The sequence below is a fragment of the Acromyrmex echinatior genome, chromosome 7 (genome assembly GCF_024713525.1).
Source record: "Acromyrmex echinatior isolate Ae372 chromosome 7, ASM2471352v2, whole genome shotgun sequence".
NCBI lineage: Eukaryota > Metazoa > Arthropoda > Insecta > Hymenoptera > Formicidae > Acromyrmex > Acromyrmex echinatior.
This window is the reverse complement of record NC_141858.1, coordinates 2,212,158-2,230,051: the sequence shown is the minus strand read 5'-3', so window position 1 is coordinate 2,230,051 and position 17,894 is coordinate 2,212,158. Positions and strand designations below refer to the sequence as shown.

Genomic DNA, 17,894 nt, shown 5'->3' with positions numbered 1-17,894 from the left:
GCTCATCGTATTTTAGTGGATGTGTATAGTGAACATGCTCTGGCTGAGCAAACGTGTAGGAAGTGGTTTGCACGTTTTAAAGCTGGTGATTTCGACTTGGATGACAAGGAGCGACCTGGTCAGCCGAAAAAATTTGAAGATAACGATTTGCAGGCACGATTTGCTGCTCAATGAAAACTCATGTCAAACACTTAAAGAATTATCTACGTCATTGGAAGTTGACTTCTCAACAATAGGAAAACGTCTTAAAAGTTTGGGCATGATCCAGAAGGAAGGACATTGGGTCCCATATGAATTGAAACCAAGGGATATTGAGAGACGTTTTCTCACGTGCGAACTGCTGCTTCAACGGCAGAAAAGAAAAGGTTTTTTGCATCGGATTGTTACCGGTGACGAAAAGTGGATCCATTATGACAATCCAAAGCGCAGAAAGTCATGGGTTAAGCCCGGCGAACCATCAACATCAGTGGCAAAGCCCAATATCCATGGCTCAAAGCTCCTGCTCTGTATTTGGTGGGATCAGAAGGGTGTCATATACTACGAACTGCTAAAACCGCATGAAACCGTTACTGGAGATCTCTACCGACGGCAACTGATGCGCTTGAGCCGTGCATTGAAGCAAAAACGGTCGGAATACTTCGAAAGACACGATAAAGTCATCTTGCTGCACGACAATGCTCGCCCACACGTTGCAAAACCGGTAAAAACATACCTGGAAACACTTAAATGGGAAGTGCTACCGCACCCGCCGTATTCTCCTGATATTGCACCTAGCGACTACCACTTGTTTCGATCATTAGCTCATAGCTTGTGCGAGCAGAAGTTCACATCTTACGAAGATTGTACAAAATGGTTCGATTCCTGGATTTCATCTAAAGATGAACAGTTCTTCCGACGCGGTATTCATTCACTGCCCGAAAGATGGTCAAAAGTAGTAGAAAGTGAAGTACTTTCATTAATGTATTTTTTAATGTTCATGTGAAATAAATAACATTCTTTCATTTAAAAAACGCTACGAATTAATTCCAACACCTAACAGTTTATTTGAAGTGTAAATATTAAACATATTCCAAAGGAGGATACCCATCTATAGAAGGATTTCTGCCTTAGAGATGAAATCTCTGAAACCCATAAATTCATTTAGAATATGATGAAATCTATCGCCCAATATCAAATTCTACTTTTTTATCGGCAAAGAAAGTTGAAAAAAGTGTTTGAAGTTTTACCGAAGTAACGCCGCGGTGGCGAGAGAGGCAGAGAGCGAGCGAGGCAGTGAGAATGGAAGGGGAAAGTCATTGGCGTCCCCGGGCCCTGGACTGTTTAATTAAATTTTAATTTAATAAAAATAATTCAAGAGTTATGTAATTGTACTTACAGTGGAATTACAGTTACTCATAATTATAATTATTTATAGAGTTGGCAAATAACATGTTACTATTGTAACGCCGTTACTTTGTTGATTATTATCTTGTTATGATAACGATTTGGTAATAATATTGTGAATTTTTTATAACGGTAATAGCAACATCAGAGTTAGAAAAATCAAACGTTACTTGTAACAGATTGAAAAAGTCATTTGTTACTGAAAAATAATAATTTCTAATTTTTAACGCGTTATTTTTTACTCGTTACTTTTACTTGTTACTTATTATTTTTTTCAGTAAGTAACGCGTAACAAGTTTTGAAAGTGATTCTTCTAACTTAAGCATTAACTTTAGCATTTAGTTAGTGTTATTATCATAAAAAAAAATTGCAACAAGTTGTCAAATTGTTATGAAAAGTATCGACAAAGTAATTGAAAAGTAACGTTTGCCAATCCTGAATATTTATAATTATCTTAAATTTACAAAAAAAGATCTTAATAACAGGATACATTTATACAATATTCTGTAAAACATTAAGGGAGAATATACATCTAGAGATGGAAAAAATAGATTTTTTTACATATTTTTAAAGTATAATGTCTTAAAAACGTTTCTGTAGAATTATAAATCAATCCAATGAAAAATAGAAGAATTACACAAATTATAGACGAGTAGGTTCGAGCGCCTTGAAGACAACAGATAGGCGCCTGCGACAGAACAATTTAAGTTCGCGCAGATCAAAGAAAGTCTTTCTAGTTTTTTTTGTAGCCAAAAACGAACAAAATTTGTTGTGCAAAATCATTATGTTAACTTTGACCAGCTATCATTTTATTCAAATATATTTTAAAAAACGATTCCGTCAAGCACAAGATCTATATTTCAATTTTATAAAACTTGTGCCATTTTATTAGGTGTTGGAATTAATTCGTAGCGTTTTACAAGTGATGGGAAGTACTTTCATTAATGTATTTTTTAATGCTCATGTGAAATAAATAACATTCTTTCATTAAAAACGCTACGAATTAATTCCAACACCTAATACTTTCAGATGATTCTTGTGCGAGCAGCAATGATTATCGCAAACCCCGTTTTGTAAAACATGATGTAGGAAAATTTAAATAGCGACTCCATTTTATATTATTTTTAAATAAAATTGTAATGTAAATAGAGAAAAGTATGATCTTTACAATGGAGTAAACCCAACTTCTCTATTTCTATTTTTGATTTTCCACAAAAAATTCGCAAAGTTAGGCCTCGTTTTGATGTAGATATCTAGGTATATATGCCCCTTTAATTGCTTTTATTCTCATTACAATATAGTTAATCAAAGAATTACAATCTGTTCACAATTCAATATTCTAATATGTAAGTTTAATTTAACATTACAATATATGTATAGTGGTAAGAATATACATATATATATATATATATATATATATATATATATATATATATATATACAGAAACTTTATTTCAATAAATTTCGTAATCTGTAAATAGATCACAAAAACTCTTAATAAATTTTAAGTACTTCAGAAATTATATTTAAATATATTTAATTGATACCGAAATAATATTTAAATTTATTATGTCGACTTATATAAGTATCAATCAAATATATATTTAAATTTTTAAAGTACTAGAAATAGCTGAAACCTTTTTGGTAATATTTGAAAAGATTACAAATTCTTTCTATAACATGTCATCAATCTTTCAATAAGGTTTCATGTGCAAGAATTGCGAACATTTTACTATTCCAGAGCTGTCTCAGAAATATTGCAGACATATTTCGTAATTTTTATGAAATGTTTTATTTTTCAATTGAAAAATTTCTGAAATATTTCTGAAAACTTCCGATGCTGTATGGATGTTTATTCAACATTTAATCGATCCGATTTTTATTCCTTCCTAGGAAAAAATACTATATTATTTAATTATTGTATTTATTTGTTTTGTAATTAGTAAATACATTTATACACTAGGGAATAAAAGAAAGACTTTCAAATAAACCCGGACGCTAATTTTCTAAATATTGCGGTCCTGCTTGTAATTTAAAAGAATATTTCACAAACAAAGATTTGCTATTGTGAATATTAGGTTTTTGCACGTCTAATAAAACACAATAATCAGAAAACAATACAAAGTCACATGACACTTAAAATTAATATTTTTTAATATTATTTTAGATGAAAATATCTCCTACGTCTAATAGACCTCTATCCGATATCGCGTTTCTCCCTAAGTCCCTAGAAAATACAATAGAAATCTAAGGAATAAACGAATAATTCCGATCGGAATCCATTTCGAATAATTCCATAATACGTACTTTGTTTAAATGTTTTTCAATTTATTGCTTATGATAGATTTTAGAAACACTTCTGTTAAAACATTTCATATGACATATTGCAGAATCCTTTTAGAACTGTTGCCCGTGAGATATGAAAGGTTGATTTTTGAAAATTTTCCGCAATAATCGATGCTGTATGGGATTTGCTTTATTATTCTCGAGAAAGGCAAAACAACCTTTTGTAACATTATCATTTCTCCTTTCAATGCTGCTATATACATACACGAATGTGAAATTAGGTTAATTGATATTTCGATGTATCAGGAGACGATAGTGTCTCGGCGCTAAGCATAACAACACTACCGTGTGTGTTCCTTCACGAAACCGCGAATTGAAACATATTACAAGATAAATACTTACGAAAAAATTAGGTATTATACCTGTGAATCCTCACAATACAAATATCTCACACAATTCTTTATCAAATATTGTACAAAATACTTTAGATCAATCAAGAGCCTATAATATATGGCACTTCCGCGTCAGTACGAACAAGAATGTTAACTTAAAAGTATTAAAAAAGCTCTGTATTTATAAAATAACAAAAAGTATAAAAGAAGGGCAAAAACCCAATAACGTGTAAAAGAATTTTAATTTAAATAAGCAAAATTAATACAAAACAATTAAAATAAACAAACGTTTCAACTCCAATCGAGTCATTTTCAATGCAATCTTACAATAATATAAACATCGTTCTAAATTAAAAATCTGTACATAGTCTTACAATATTCTTATAATTCCTTAATATAAAATTTTTCTTTCTATGTAATACGCTGCGAGTCATTTTTATCAAGAATTAACAAAGTCATAAGAAAATTCTGGAAAAGTAACCGTGAACAAAAAGAATTAATATTAATTACATAAAAATTAATAATATGATAATGTACCTTAGTAAATCTGTTAAGAGCCAATAATACACAATGAGAAAAAAATATAGACTGTAGTCCATTTCGTGATATATAATAGTCTTTTTATTTTATAAGTTATTATAAGCAAATTCGCAAAGGTAACAAGCATTGACTTACATGATGTCAAATAACGAAATGTCAAGCAGAAAAATATTATCGAGAACGAAAAACGGAAAAATAGGGAGAAAAAGGAGAAAAGATGTTAGGAAGGAGAAAGAGAATGTATAATGTCAGAATACAATTCCGGCAAAGACTCCATGTCATTTTGTCTATTTATCCCATGCTTCTGTTTTTTAATATGGACCATTTCAGATCAACCTTTTATTATATGAAGGCTCTACATCTAATATATCCATTTAAAGTTATGATTCTCCTCAATACGATGGTTAGAAATTACTGATGGAGATTTTGAACTTATATTGATATCAGAAACATGTTCATGCAATCTGATCTTTAATTGTCTTTTAGTTTGGCCAACATAACTGACACACAATCCTCGCAAGATATTCTGTAGACCACATTTTGATTCTGAACGTCTCTAAATCATCCTTTCCTTTCTTTATGAAACTTCTTAATGTGTTAGGAATAGTAAAAGCCAATTTACAATTAAATATATTAACAATAGGTATAAATCTTTCGGATATCGTATTAACATATGGAATCGTAAAAAATCTCTCAGTGTCATCCTTATTCTTATTCAAATTATGAATCTTATTAATGTGATATTTAATTCTATTATGAATAATCGAAAAAATAAAACGTAACGGATACCCATTCTGTAAAAAAATCTTAACAGCGTCAATCAAATTATTTTGTTGGAATTTCGGATGACACAAACAAAAAATCTTATCCACAACTCCATAAATTACATCTCTTTTATGATAAAGTGGATGGTGTGAATGGAAATTAAGAAATCTACCGGAAAAAGTTGCTTTACGACATATATCAAAAATAAGATTCCGTTCTTCAATAATCATATCTAAAAAACTTATTTTTTTATCAAGGCCCATCTCCATGGTGAACTGCAATCTAGTGTGCAACGAATTAAAAATATCCAAAATATCACAAACACTCTCAGACGGAGCAGCTAAGATAATATCATCAACGTATCGATAATAAAATAGCAGTCGACAAGGCAGCATTCTGATAGCCATTTTTTCAAAGTCCTGCATAATAAACCATATTTGCAACAACAGATGACAAGAATGAACCCATGGAGGTCCCAAATATTTGTTTATATATTTTTTTATTAAAAATAAAAATCATAGAATTTAAAACCATCCGAAAGGCAATCAAAAATTCGTCCAAAGGAATTTCAGTCTTCTTGGATATAGCATCCCACCTTACAACCACACTATCAGATGCCAAATCTATAGATATATCATAGGTAGTAAATAGAGATACCACATTCAAGGAAACCAACATAGAGTCTGGTTCCAGTTTAACATTCTTAAGTTTATTAATTAAGTCAAAACTATTTTTTATAAAACTAGGAGTCTCTGGTATAGAATCTGTAATGATGTTATGCAGAAATAATGATAGATTATATAATGGGCTATTTAAAGATGAAACAATGATTCTCAGAGGATAGTTTTGTTTATATATCTTCGTTAAACCATATGCTCTAGGAATGATCCCATCAGTACGCAACCTCCGAAACGTCAAGTCATCTATTAACCCTTTTCCTTTCCACCTATTAAGCATGTTACGTAAATCATACGTAAGTTTTTTTGTATGGTCTTTAGTTATCAACTCATATGTATTTTTATCTGAAAGTATCAATTCCATCTTGGATATGTAATCTAGTTTATTTTGAGCAACAGTAACATTACCTTTATCTGCTTTAAAAATTAATATTTCAGGATGATTTCTAACAAATAATTTTGTTGTCTTAAACCAATCAAATAATATTTATCATTCGAATCAATCCTAGGAAAATCATTCTGAAACTTCTCCAGAATTGAAACCGTATTATTTCTAACAAAATTAATTATATTATTCTGACCAATAATATTATTCTCAATATTCTTAATGAACTCAATTAATGTTCTATCAATATTATGTTTAGTAATAGGAAGGTCAAAGCCTTCTCCCAACTGAAGCAGATACTGGACTTCTAAAGGTATGTCAATATTGCTCAAATTGAGGAACCATTTGTTATTTAAAAAGTCTAGAGAAGCCGCATCCCCAAACAGTTCAGTCGAAGTATGTATTTTTTCTATATCCTGTAAAGAAATATCATTAATGACATTGTTAGATATAATTTTATTTAGCAATTCATTATTCGAAGCACAAAAGTAAGAAATTGGCTTAATATTTGCTTTTTTATCTTTCAAATCTTTTTCCTTTAACCATAGAATTTTCTTATCAATTTTTCTTATATGATAAAAATTAAAATCGTTAATATTGTTGTCTAAATATTTGAAAAATTCGCAAACCATGGAGACTGACAAAACATTATGGATTTTAAAGGAACAATCAAAGATGCTCATCTGATACAATGTAAGTGACTGTAAGAGTCCTTCAACTCCAATTGCAAAATTGCTTTCACATTATTAACCTGTATTCTCTGAAATCTTCTGTAAGAATGACTATTAAACAAAGCTAAACTTCTAATATTCGTGTATCTTTTTAGATGTGGAGGAACTAAATTGTAATTAATGCAAGATTTCAAGAATCTGATGCAAGTTCTAATATTAATGCTCAATTTAATTAGGTTACAAAACTCTTACAAAAATTGACAAGTTTCAAAACCATATTCATATCGAATATAAGAAAAAGAGAAATTAAAATATTTATGACAATGACGCATTATTTAGCCCGCGTATATAAAATTAAAAGTATTAAAAATGTTAACATTGCTAACGTCCTTTCTCTGCATTCTTATTCGTTACGATCAAGAGAGAGCAATCTTTAAGCAGTGTTGAGAGGTTTGTAGGACAAATCCTATGGCGGGACCTATCTGTGCATGCGAACACTACGTCATAGATCACGTGATCAGTTCCGACACTCTCGTCTTCAAATTCAATATGGGACGTTCCTTAACGCCCGAATGCATTTTTTATATCTTTAATCAATATTAATATTATTGCTGTAGAAAATATTGATATATTAAATGCTATTTATTAAACATACATTAGTTGCGTTCGGGCAGATGTTATTAGCGCTAATTAGATATAAACATGTAGAATGACACAAGTAACGCTAATAGTGTTTCCCCAAACTCTAAATATTGTCTACATAAATATTTATTAATTTTATATCATTTGGAATAAATAAATTTATTAATACTTTGTAAAAGATCTATAAGAAATTAATTTCAAATATGTGTAATTATATTATTTAAAATATTATATATGTTCTCTTTCTCTTGTCCACATTAATTATTTAAAATCTCTGATGCATTATCACATTCTATACTTTTCTAAGAAGGGCGAAACGATAATCATATAATAGTAAAACATGTACATCACTAATGACAGCTCACGCTGCGCTAGTGTGCGCATGTGTGAATTTGTCCCACAAATCAATCTTGCAACACTTTTTAAGTGATGATTAGTCAAAAGTGTAACCGCGCAAAAATACGTATATTCTTCCGCGCAATCATATGTTTTTTGCGTAGGTGATATAAAAAATCTTATTTTATTATAAGGAATCTTATTACAAGTGGTCAGACAAGTGGCCATCTTGAACTTCCTTTGCCGTTGTTGCATATCTTTCTATATTTATAGATCTTGTTTTTTGTTTTTTTTTGTTTTTTTTTCATAAGATCGCATTATTCCACAGATCTTTATAATTGGATCGCTGACTCAATATGATAGAAAGAGATGAACCTGATTCCGAGTTGTCCTTCAGTTCACATATGTATAAAATGATTGGACACAACAGGGCAATAGGAGTCAAGCACGATAATTCTTGTGCAAACTAAACAATTAACAAAACAACTTTATTAATAATTAATCTGCTTACATGTTTCGGCTTACTTTTAAGCCATCCTCAAAGAAAAAAGAAGAAAAGAAAACTCTGATATTAATTATAGTTTAGACGGACATCAAAACCAAAACTGAATCTTTAATAATTTAATCTTAATGTAACAAAGAATGTACACTGAATGGTCAAAGACTAGTTTTTGACTAAATCTATAGAATTTATGTGTTTAACTCCCCTTGCCCTGTTGTATCCAACCATTTTGTATCATTAAGGAATCTTTAGCATAGGCATTAATTTATATTTGCATATGTATGCGTCCTGTCTGTGAAAATCGCATAAATTTATGTGAAGACACTAACGTTATTATCCGTGTGATTTATACATGTGAGAGTGGAGTGAATACAAACATGGCGCTGTCCAGCGTTGTCTTCATGGAGACGAAGTAGGCAGTCTATTTATAGATGTCTGTGCATCATTCTAGAGAAGAAAAAAAAATGTCTGTGCATCATTCTAGAGAAGAAAAAAAATTGTTTTCAATGAGGTAAATTGTTTCACTGTAACAACCTGCCCCGATCGAAGTGTAACAACTTGCTCCAACCTTCCATTTTTAATTAAAAAAAATACAAATCGAAAATCAGTACATTTATCGATCTTGAAATGAAATGTGTTATTATAATCAATTATATATAAAAGAAATATCACCAAAAGAAGTGTGTCCAAAAGAATAATTACATATCTCTAACTTATATATACAATAACACAAATGATTTATATAACGAAATATTTACTTTAATAGTGAAAATCAAGAAAACGTAGCGTCTTCTAAAGTTCAAATATGACGGCTAAATTAAGTGAAGTTGTAGAGTAAGAATCATAAGAATCATATAGAAATTCATAAAAATGTGCTGTCACTTATAACAACTTATCTCATGTAACAACTTGTCTCTGTCTCTTCTACATGTAACTTCCACATAAAATTATGCATTTTTTTCAATAAACGGACATCTGGGACTTATTATAAAAATAGGTTATATACAGGGTGCGTCACCAAAATCCGGACAAATCGAACAATTCCTTATCGTGGCAGCCTCAGAGAGCCTCTTTAATGTGTACGATTTGTATCAAAGGTCCTCCTCGGCAATTCGACGCATTGTTGGCTCGCTTACACCAACAATCGATGCTAATTTTCGCAACGATTGCCTTGGGTCATCCGAAATCAGCGTTTGAGCCCTTTCAACGACTGCAGGGATCCTCGCGGTGCGTTCTTTCGAGTGACTCTTCCTCGCTGGCATACTGGAACCTTCGTTGGACTGTTCTAAAGCCGTATATTTTGCCACAACGTCATAAACAGTGGATCTCGGGTATCCAAAGAACCGAATTATTTCCGTTGCTGAGCGCCCGGCGCGAAGGTCTTCGATGATCGCGGCTCTTCGATTATACTCCGCACTTGGTTTCAACATCACGGCCATTTTGAGAATATGACTGTTTACTAGAAGCATCAGGCTTTCTTGAACGCCAATAACAATCTCTGGCGGAGGCACAGTATAGCGGAAAATTTGAATTGAAATTTGTCCAGATTTTGGTGACGCACCCCGTAGATGTTTTAAAAACGTTAGCTAAATTTGTAGATAAATGTTGTAAATGTTTTAAAATGGTTCTTTTACAGTACAAAAAAAAACGTTTTACGAGAGTCGTTTGAAAGTTTTGAATTTCAACATGATGGCATTACTCGTCAAAACCATATAGCGTATCTTCGTGTATTTATGCCGAGGGTATTCACGAGAGGAATGATCACTTTTGTACTCTTCTACTAAAACTAAACTTTATTCAGCCTTTTTTTAAAGTTAACAAACCGTCTAGCGAAAACTCTCTACTCTTTCCAGAAGCCGTGAGTTCCTCGTGATTGATTCGACTCCCTAGTTCCTTCGGGCTCATTCTCAAACGGGCGAGTTGTCCATTAAAGATGTCAAGGCCGCTACACTATTCCCCCCTCCCCCCCCCCCCCGAATGATTTAGGTTATTAAGTTGCAAAAGTGATGCGCTTTTTAAGACTTTTTTTACAGGTTGTGAAGATGTTATAGAGGGAAGGTTGGATTCTGCGATGTCTGTATTCACGTTTTGAATCGTTTGATTCGGGAACAAATGCTTCAAAGAATGCTGATTTAAGTCTTTCAGTTGAGATGCTTGTGTGTTAACCTTTGACATCCACCATGAATACATAGTCTGAAGGTCAGTCAAGTACTTTGTACGGGCCCTCTCGTAGGGTTGTTCCAATTTATGACAGTGTCGATTCTAACGAAGACGTGTGCACATGAATGTACTGTCATGCGGGTGAATGCTCTTTTCTTGGAATGATGCGCTGTTGGTGTGGCTCTGACGTTCCGCATATGTTCTCGAAACTTTTCTATGAATATGTGAGAATCTTTAGACTGTTCTTCGTCAACGAAGAACTCACCTGGTAAGCGAAGAATTTGGCCATAAACGAGTTCGGCCGATGTTGTTTTAACATCTTCTTTGTAACTAGTTCGGAGTAACTAGTTCGAGAAAGACCGTGGGTAAAACGTCTGTCCAATTGCTGGTGTTGTGACACATTACCGCTGTTTTGATGCCACCTCTCTACTATTTCATTTGAAGCGGGATGATATACCGTGGTACGCGTTCTTTTGCTTCCAATAAGTTTAGTCAAGGCCTGGAATAATTGTGATTCAAACTGTGACCCTCTATCCGTGGTTATGACAGCCGATGCTCCAGACCTTACGATCCAATTTGCGTAGAATGCGGTAGTGTTTACATTGATATCTGGGGTGGATATCCACTTCCGGCCATTGTGTGAACCTGTTGATTATGGTTAAGCAGTATCGCATGTTTTTTGATAGGGATTCGATAGTGTCAATATGTATTTGATGAAAGCGAATACCTGGAATGTTTATATTCTGGTGCATTACGATTATGCCTATGTATTTTGCTGCGCTGACAATGAAGGCATGTCCTAACCCATTCAGCAACGTTTTTGTTTAGATTGAGCCATACGAAACTCTTAGAGATCAGTTTTCTTGTCATTCTTCTACTAGGATGTGCGAAGTTGTGAGTGGCGTTGAAAATGCGTCTCCGCAAACTGCTTGGCACATAGGGATGGACGCCGGAGATGTCGCAATACTACGTTGCCGGTATTATCAATTCGTAATTTTTTTAACTGGAGGGAGGATTCCTTTGATCTCAACAGCTCTTCTAGTTCTTTGTCATTGATCTGTGCCTGAGCGAGTTCTTCCATTGTCGTAATTACGGGCATATTTATCGCTTCAATCCGTGATAATGCATCAGCGACAGTGTTATCGAGCCAAGTGGATTATTTTTGTCGTAAATTGACCAATAAAATCCAACTAACGAAGCTATCTCGGTGACGCCTTGCTAGACTTTTGATTGAAAGCATAGAACAATGGTTTATGATCAGTCTTCACTATTTCTTGTCGTGCCTCCACCATATGCCTGAAGAACTTTAAGCTGTTGTAAATAGCTAGCAGCTCTCTATCGTAAATGCCGTACTTGGTTTTGCTGAGTTTCTTCGAATAGAAATCAAATGGTTCCCATTTTCCGTCGAGAAATTGTTCGAGTGCGGCTCCAATCGCCGTGTCTAAAGCATCCGTTCTTAGTGCTAATAACGCGTCTTCTAAGGGGTAAGCCAATAGTGATGCGTTTGTCAGTTGTCGTTTGCATTCATCGAAGGCTTGTTCAGTGTCTGGGTTCCATTCGATGAAACGTTTCTTTTTGCTCCGATGAGGTACGTGTTGAGTGGCGCTATTACCAAAGCTGCTCCTTTTAAGAATTGTCTGTAGAAATTGACGATGCCAATCGGAACCTGCGAAATTCTGCAAAGGTTTTGGGTTTTGCGTATTTTAGGATTGCTGTGACCTGTTGTTTTAATGGTTTAGTTCCCTTAGCATTCACTAACAAGGGAAGTTTTACAACTGTCCGGAACCGATTTGATTCTCCACGAAATATGTTGTAATACACGAAAATCTAAGAGACACGTATTTTTTTATGCGTGCGCTAATTCATGTCTAAGGGATGAAACATCTCTTTGAAAAAAAATGGTATTTTTATTTCGAGCTGAATATCGGAAGCATAAGAGATAAACAAAAATTTTTTTAATAAAAATTGTACTGTTTCAAGAGTACTTTAAAGTTATAATGAAAAAAATTTTTTTTTATTTTTATGTTTAACAAAATACCCCGACCACCCGTAATTTTCTTAAATTTTCAATTTTTTTTATAATATTAAATTAAAGATTATTTTTTCACAAATTCAATGTATAATATTCAATGTATAATAAAGTTACATTACTACATATCATTTTCGAGAATTAACGCTTCCATACTCATATGCGTATATACGCTATCCATACTCATATGCGTAAGTAATTGTCGTCAGAACAATAAAATACATAAATCGACGAATAAGAAAATTGACATGATTGATATTTGTAACATTACAAATTATAAATAGTTAAGAGTTATAATAATTTTTATTATTTCTCCTTAAAGTGAGTAAAACTTTTTTATTCTCTGTACATTATTTCCTTATAATATCTTAAGATTATTCTCTTAATGTTATTTTAAGTTTCACGCTTTAATATCTTATTTACTTGTCGTTTACATAATAATTTCAAAACATATACGGGTGTTCCACGTAACTGTGATCTCAATTTCTGACACTTCCGATGATCTGACAAAAATTACTTTGGATAAAAGTTAATCAGTTTTCAATCGGCTATAAATTGCAATATTAAAATTTTACAAAATACTTTTTTTTAGGAAAAAAAGTCAAGGTTACCCTAATTTTTATAAATAGCACTACATATTTTTTACTTCATAATATTGTAACTGGTATCAAGATGAGTTCAATGACCTACTATACTATCTTGAGATGATCTTACAATTGTAGGATTAATGAACGGAAACGTTTTCGTGAAAAATTATTTTTATTTGTATTAAATTTTTTATATGGACTATTCTGCAGTAGAAAGAGATTTTTATATCTACTACTTTTTCACAGACATGGATTCTTGTTTTTTAAATGAAACTACATACAAAACAACAAATTATAAACAAAAATAGCAACATAAAAAAATTGAAAGCATAACAAAAAATTATAACAAATTTAATGAAAAAAATTATGTAATTACAATAAGTATTCGAATTGTAGTCCATTTTCTTGTAGGCACAATTCTGCTCTATGTAATAAATTTCTATTAGTTGCTCTTATAATGCTCACGGCGAATTTCTTTGCATGCTACGGATTCGCTGCTTTAAATATTCCATATTTTGAATTGCCGCGTAGACTATTGATTGCAAATGACCTCACAGAAAAAAATCTAGTGGTGACAAATCGGGGGATCCAGGTAGCCAAGGAATTGGTCCATAAGTGCCCAACCAACATTCTCCGTATTTTGAATTTAGATATTGAATAACAATCCGAGCGTTATGGGATGGACTACCATCTTGTTGGAAATAAATACGTTGCACGACATCATTCGGAATCACTTGCAACAATGTTGGAAGTTTGGAACGAAAAAAATTTAAGTAAGCTTGGGCTGTCAAGTTCTGTTCATAAAAGTAAGATCAGATGACCGTATACTAGACCACATCAAACATTTATTGTAATTTTCTGTTGAAAAGTTCAGTTGAAATTTACAGTTCTCGGAACCAATGGGAATTATCCTTCGACCAAAAGTGATAATTATGACAGTTAATTACATCATTATTTGAAAACTTATATTCACCTGTCCATAGGATATTCTGTAATATTTCAGGATTACTTTCATATGTGACTAACTACAAAATTTAGACGACGTTGTAAATTAGTTATACGTAAATGTTGTACTTTAGTCATTTTGTAAGAATGATAACGATTCTGTTTTACCATCTTATGAATAGAACTCTCAGATAAACCAGTTTCAGTAGCAAGTGCACGAATGGAAGTGTGCAGATTTTCTTCTAAATGTGCTAAAATCATAAGAGTATTATCTGTATTTGTACTTAAATGTGATTTGTTCCTTTTCTTCTTTTCAAATTCTCCCTAATTTCTATTCTTTTCAATATTATAAAACATTGTTGCACGAGTGATGTCTCTGTGGGTACCTTGTGGCATACAGAATTGCAGCTTCACATGCATTCCTTTTACACCGAATATTAATAGCAACTTTCTCATTATAGAAATATATTTTCGACAAACTGAGACTGAACTGATGATTTGTTCTAACAACAAACTAAGACTGAACACAAAAACTGAAGCGTTCGAGCTACGCTATATTACAAGTTATGTTGATATTTTTTCTACGTACACGTGTGAACTACATTCGGAAATATTACGAATTCCGAAAAGACTACGTTTGTTCTTCACATCTGACTGTAAGGTCACCTCAAGGTTATAGTATAGCAGGTCATTGAACTCGTCTTGACCAGTTACAATATTATAAAGTAAAAAATATGTAGTGCCATTTAAAAAAATAGGATAACCTTGACTTTTTTCCTAAAAAAGAGTATTTTGCAAATATTTAATATTGCAATTTGTAGCTGATTGAAAACTGATTAACTTTTATCCAAACTAATTTTTAATTATCGGAAATGCTGGAAAAATCGTGATCACAGTTATGTGGGATACACTGTACATTATACTTAGTATAAATAATTTTTAAATGTTTATACACCATAAATTTATATTTTTTGTATCGTTTACTCATTATACTCATTACAATAATGACTCGATGAAAAAATGTTTTAAACATAATGTCTTCTTGCACCATGAATATTTTACTACAACTGTATTACTGCAACCTTCGATATCATATGTTGTTGAACTTTTGTCAAAACTATACTGAATTTTCAAATTCTTCTGGTGTTTCGTTTGTATAATCACTTTTAAACCACGAATATTTAAATAAGTTGTGATATCGCGGGGATGACAATTGATTATATATCAGAGATTGTAATTTTATTATATTATTTCGTTCATGTAAATTTATATTGCTTTCTAATAATAAAACAGTATCTGAAAATCTTTTAGCAAAATTTGTTCAAATTCTAAATCCGTCAACATCTAATGATTGTATTTTCCCTATATCTTTTGGTATAACCATAGTAGTAATATGTTTCCCTGCAGATATTAAATCTGAAATAATATTGAGACAATATCCAATTCATAAATCGATAAGAAGAATGCTATTAGAACCAATGTTTGGAAAATAATCTTCTAACGACATTTTAAAATGATCTGTAAGAAATAAATAAATGTTAAATTAATATAATTATCTTATAACAGTTATTGACTGTTATGAGGTTCTTAAATACAATATAAAATATATCACAGAAATAAGACTTATAATTTCATTATATTATTCCATTTATGCAAATTTATATTTATTTTTTAATAATAAAACAGATTTCGATGCTTTTACAACAACATTTATTGGTGTAAATAAGGTTTCTTGTATTCTTGGTCCAAATATACTATTAATTTCTTTCAATACAATAAATAAAGGTGACAACAAATTTCCATTACACAATATTATTGGTGTATGAGTGTGTTGTTGATGATATAATTGCACAATACACTCTACTTTCTTTACTCCTCATGAGATAATGACCTTTCAGAATGAATTTCTAATTGGAAATCACTTTGATCACAATTAAAAACATTTTCAGAACTATTCGATAAGTGGTTTTACTGTTTTCAGAAAATTATTAGTTGTATTTTGCAACTCAATGAAATCTTCTATTGTTCTTTTAGTTACAAATTTCGTAATTTTTCTCGAAAAAATTCGGTGGGTCTTTTAGAATCTTAATACCCAACTGTGAGATGTTTTAAATATAGGACTTAAATTTCTTACTTCTTCTTGAGATTGTAAAGTCCATCTTTGTAAATCAATATCATGAACTATGAATGATTCAACAACTGTAGTAAATTTATCGTGTAAATTTGGAGATGTAAGATAATTTTTCTATACGATTTCCACCTGAATGTAATTGTTCTTCCCATCGTCTTAATTGACGTTCAGATGAAACTTTTCTAAATTTATTTTGCATTGATTTTAGCGGACGCTTCCTTTTATTTTTGTTTTTTTTCATTAATATCATAATTCCACCAATATTCAACAGCTCGTCTTTTATAAGAACTATCAAAGTCTGCGTCATCATTTGAACATTGAGGGTGAGAATTTAATTAAATTATCTTCACTCCATCATCTTCATCATCTTCAATCATTTCAGAATTATATAGTTTATAAAGTTCTTGAATTGAGATAAGTTTCTTCTGTTACTTCTGTTACAACCCATTATAGTGAAAAATGCTTTATTTTAGATAATTTTCAACAAATTTTTTATTATCAAATAAAATTTTCTTAAATAATACCTGCAAAATCGATGTTTCTGTGCTAAAAAAGTGCTTCTAAATTGCTTCTGAAATGCATTTTTAAAGCGCTTTTTATGCGCATAATCATTTTTTGATCAGTGTGACTTAAAATCTGCCAAATTATTCCCATGCAATGAAAGTGTGTAACTGATAGCAATTTTGGGAGATGCAGTCACAAGAGCGCTCCCAAAACGCTTTGCAAGCTTGCACACGCTGTTGTGATACGTGGGAGTTATTCTGCCAACGCCCATCAATGTAAACCTTATATTAAAATTGAACAAAAGTAAAAAACTTACATTTTACAACTAGAGTGTCACCTAACTTAGATATTTTTTTATTACAAAAGCTTTATAGCTAGTAATTAAAAAAATGTGATATCACTTGTCGGATTATGTAAACGAACAATGCTAAGTTTGAGAGATAAATATTCAGAAGTGATACTCCTTCAAAAACCGCGATTTTTTCGGTAAATATTACCGACCTCATCGATTTCAATAATCTTGACGCTAAGTCACCACCAATAAATTATAACCGTAGCTCGTTATTCATTAAAAAGTTATTAACAAAAATGTTTAAGAAATAAAATTGAAACAGGGAGAGGAAATGGAGTGAAAGTCGTCGCTTTGCGTGGAAAGTCATAAAATATATTTCAAAACAAAAGAATTTTTGTTTCATATAGCAGAAAAATGTCATTATTTTTTAACTTTTGTTGTTAATAACTTTTAAATGAATAACGAGCAACTGTTAAAATTCATGGAGATGACTCAGGATCATGACCTTGACAACATATTATTGAAATGATGAGGTCGTCGGTAATATACATTTTACCTTTTTTCTTCAGTAACAAAACTAGTTGTAAAAAGACATTTATATTATGTTTTACGAGAGAATTTGTCGTTTTTGTGGAAAAAATTCTATTTCAAAATTTGAATGTCTCTA

The 17,894-nt window shown here is 31.6% G+C and overlaps 1 protein-coding gene and 3 pseudogenes across 7 annotated transcripts in view; 1 reads left to right on the top strand and 3 right to left on the bottom strand.

Annotated features, from left to right (window-relative positions):
• Positions 1-11,838, bottom strand: part of LOC147908966 (uncharacterized) — a 50,687-nt pseudogene extending 38,849 nt beyond the window's left edge.
• The window catches only part of LOC105144482 (48 related 2), a 235,328-nt gene that overhangs the window by 139,115 nt on the left and 78,319 nt on the right, over positions 1-17,894 (top strand). The gene's annotated exons all lie outside the window — the stretch shown is intronic.
• LOC147908965 (uncharacterized) lies at positions 15,281-15,807 on the bottom strand (annotated as a pseudogene).
• On the bottom strand, positions 16,170-16,879 carry LOC147908964 (uncharacterized; annotated as a pseudogene).